Genomic DNA, 3,865 nt, shown 5'->3' on the forward strand with positions numbered 1-3,865 from the left:
ACTAACCGGCAGCGCGGGTTAAGCGCAGACTTATCCTTGCTTAGGTTTCAGGATAGAATACCCCAGAATCAAACTCTGGTGTCTTTTTGTACGGAAAAAGACTAAACCGGCAGCGCGTGTTAGGCGCAGACTTATCCCTGCTTAGGATTCGGGATAAACTTCCTAGACTGGAATTCTAGTGTCTTCTTCAATCGGTGAAAGACTAAACCGGCAACGCGTGTTAGGCGTTGACTTATCCCTACTTAGGATTCGGGATAAAATTCCCTGTACCTGTGAGGCACAGATTTTGGGATTTGAAAAAGGTGGTGTCTTCTCTTGGGGCAAAGACGAACCCGAAATGGGAGAGGAAGAATTTTATATTCTATCTCCCGACAATGAAGAAGAAGAATTTTATATTCTATCTTCAACTGGAAAGGAGACTCGAGGTGGGATCTCCACCCCCAGAATCCGGAAAGGTGAAACTGAGAGTGGGATCTCCACTCCGAGAATCGAAAAGATTCGGATAACCTAACTGTAGGAAGGTTTGATCGCTTGATTTGTGGACCTCTCGTTCATTGGGGGAATCGAGAGGGGATTTTGACTGTGGTCCTAACTGTAAGAAGGTTTGACCAATCGGGAATTTTATGTCCAGACTCTAACAGAGAGAGTGTTGAGTGCACAGTGACACGGTGAGAATTTGAACGGGAGTTCTTATTCATTACATTGCTGTGGTTTTGGGAATTTCCCGTTACATAAATCCTCCACCCCCAGTTTCCTCTGCGGAACTGGTTCGGACATTATTATCAGTTACCTAACCGGGTTATCCTTAAGAATATTAGCTTAATATTCTCCAGAAACTTCCCGTCAACAGTAGGGAAACAGTTTAGACTCATATACCTATTGGAGTATCAGGGAGTAGTTTAACCTCTTATACCGGTCGGAGGATTAAGAAGCAGTTTATACTCATATACTCTTCGGAGTTTTTGCCGTTCTCAATTGGCTTACCTTAGCGTTATGACGCCGGCTTCAACCAAGGTCTGAATGCTATTCTTGAGAGTAAAGCAATCCTTGGTGGGATGAACGACCCTCCTGTGGTATGCACAGTACTTTGGGTCCGTAGTGTTGTCAGCTTCCTCCTGATTTGTGATAGGTGGTAGCTTGATCTTGTTACCTTCAAGGAGGGATTCGAAGATGGCTGGAACGTCTTCGTCCTTGAAAGAGTACTCTTTTTGGAGTCTCGGACCCGAAGTCTTTTGCTGCCTTCGAGATTGCTGTTGTGACGCTTGATTAGCACCACCAGCAGCTGCAGGTACCTTGCCCTTATTACGAGAGGCGAAGTTTGAGTTCAGCAGATTATCCGTCGGTTGGTTCCTCTCGGCCTTTTTTCCTTCTAAGGAATCGCTCAGCCTGCTCCCCTCGAACCTTTAGATCCTTCCAAGTGTCAGACGGTGCTGTCCCCATTGCTTCCAATACGTCTAAGGACAGATTATTATGGCAGGTCTGGAGAATGAATTCCTCGGTGATAAGGTCCCGGCAATTCATCGCTTTATTCCGGAACCTTTTGACGAAGGTGTCGACTAACTCCCCGTCCTTTTGTTTCTCGTCGAGCAACGATCCGATAGAGATCTCGGTGTCATCGTCGAAGAAATTAGCGAGGAACTTCGTCTCCATGTCGTCCCAGCTATTTACACTTCCTGGCTTGAGGCGGCGATACCAATCGAAGGCGGCTCCGCGAAGAGTGCCGACGAATGACCGCACTATCAGAGGCTCATTGCCGGAAATAATACCCAGGTGCGATTTGAAATAAATCAAATGCTGAGTGGGGGAACCCTTCCCATCAAACGGCGTAAAGTTAATCAGACTGAACTTCGCCGGATAGGGGATTGATTCTCATTCTCGTGGGTATGGACAAGGAATGCCCGTCTTCTTCACCTCTTGAGCGAAGATCAATGTGTTTATTTTGCTCTCGAGGTTTTTGATCTTCAAGTCTTTACTTTTATCTTCGTTGGCATCCTCGTTACCACCCCCTGCATTGACGGGAGGGTTATTGGCATTGTGAGCTTCATCCCTATCCGTGTGCTCCTCTTCCTGAACAACCTGGTTACGGCGGCTTGGTTCATCTCGCTGGTTCGTCAGTGCCTGAATTTGTTGCTCATGCATCTCTCTCATAGTCTGCATGGCCATCTGCATCTCGAACCTAAAGCTTTCCTGTTGTTTGGCTATGGCATCTTCGAGCATCTTGGCCACTTGTTCCGCGCTTATCATCAGTGACTCACGGGGTTCCCCCTCACTGGACACTGTATTATCTGATGCGACTGCGGAGCAGGTATCCGACTCTTCACCTTTCGAAGGTACTCTTGTCCGAACCCTACCATAAGTTCCTCGTGCGATTGCTCCAGACTGCAGACGGGTTAGTGTTAGCCCTTATGTTTTGATGATGTTCTTACAACCACCATTATCGGTACTAATGGCTTATTGAATTGAGTGTAAATGTAGTAAAATCATTTATCAAGCATCGTTAGTGCCATTAACGGCAGGATGGATGGATATATATATGCTATACAACGAAGATTTAATCAAAGGAGGAGGAGGCCAAGAGATTGAAGACAACGTTATTTCAAGAACAAAAGTATTCATATAAAAGCTCAATGCTATTCAGCATATCCACAAACGCTCCAATATGGCGATCGTAAGTATTAGGGAGTAATTTCGCGACATTCGTGGTTGTTTGGCTCTCTATAAGTGCGATACGACAAGCTGCGTTAAAGAAGAGAAGGCGTTAAGGTGTGTCATCTACAGAGTTGCAAAGATATATGATCTTCACACCACATGCATACGTTTATCAAATGTGCCTGAACTAACCTCATGTAAATCATGAACTACATGATATAAATTATGCAAAGTTATATAATTTCAGTTTCCATGATCTTAATCTATTATATCATAGAAAAAATATTAATCGAAATGAACATAATTAAAAAATCTTACGAAATCCAAAGAATATGCGTTGGAATATAAAGTGAATTTTATATCTTGAAATTACTAATGGTACCTATTAATATGGGCACTTATTGTAAGCGTTTTTCACATAAACCACTTTATATTTTCATATAAGGGTATCAGAAATACGAACTCAACTTCCTTGCATAACCCACTTTCTGTTTTCCAATATCATAGAGAATATATAGAGAATTTGATATATAAGTTTATTTGACATTATCTAACATACTTCTCATTACAATAATCTATATGCAGCATACATATATAATCCCACAGATGATCAAATGGATTATTTTGCAAAAATTCAAGTTGGTTCAAAAATCTGATTTTCTTGGAAAATATCAGGAAATCGGATCGATCCGGCACCCGATCGGACGAATCCTTATTGACCTTCCTAGTATCTTCCAGATTGTCGATATCAGTCGACCGATAACGTCGACCGAATTTTCAATTTCTAACTCGATCGACCGTGATAACCAGATCGACCGCGAGGCATCTGCTTGTTTACCAAATTCTTTAGCTGGCCCGCGTCGACCAAATTTCGTCGGCTCGGTCGACCGGACGGTATTTCATCGGTCGAACCGATATTATGTCTTCGGATCAACCGATTTGAGTAGCCGCGATTTCTTAAACGGTCGTATTACAGCCTTGACTCAGTGCTATCACTTATTACTGTGATTGGAAACAGTCTGGGTCACAACCTGCAAAAGTAGATATCTTCCTTATATATAAGGTAAGATTGGGTTTTGTTTTATTGAATTATAAAATCTTTTATAAAAACCCCCAAAGCCTTGCTTCATCATTCCCTAAAGCCCATAACGTTTTGAAAGAGAACCAGAGACATATGTTCTTCCTGAGTAATTAATTTTATAAATTCAACATTGTA

This window comes from Asparagus officinalis, chromosome 4 (assembly GCF_001876935.1).
Source record: "Asparagus officinalis chromosome 4, Aspof.V1, whole genome shotgun sequence".
In the NCBI taxonomy this organism is placed as follows: domain Eukaryota; kingdom Viridiplantae; phylum Streptophyta; class Magnoliopsida; order Asparagales; family Asparagaceae; genus Asparagus; species Asparagus officinalis.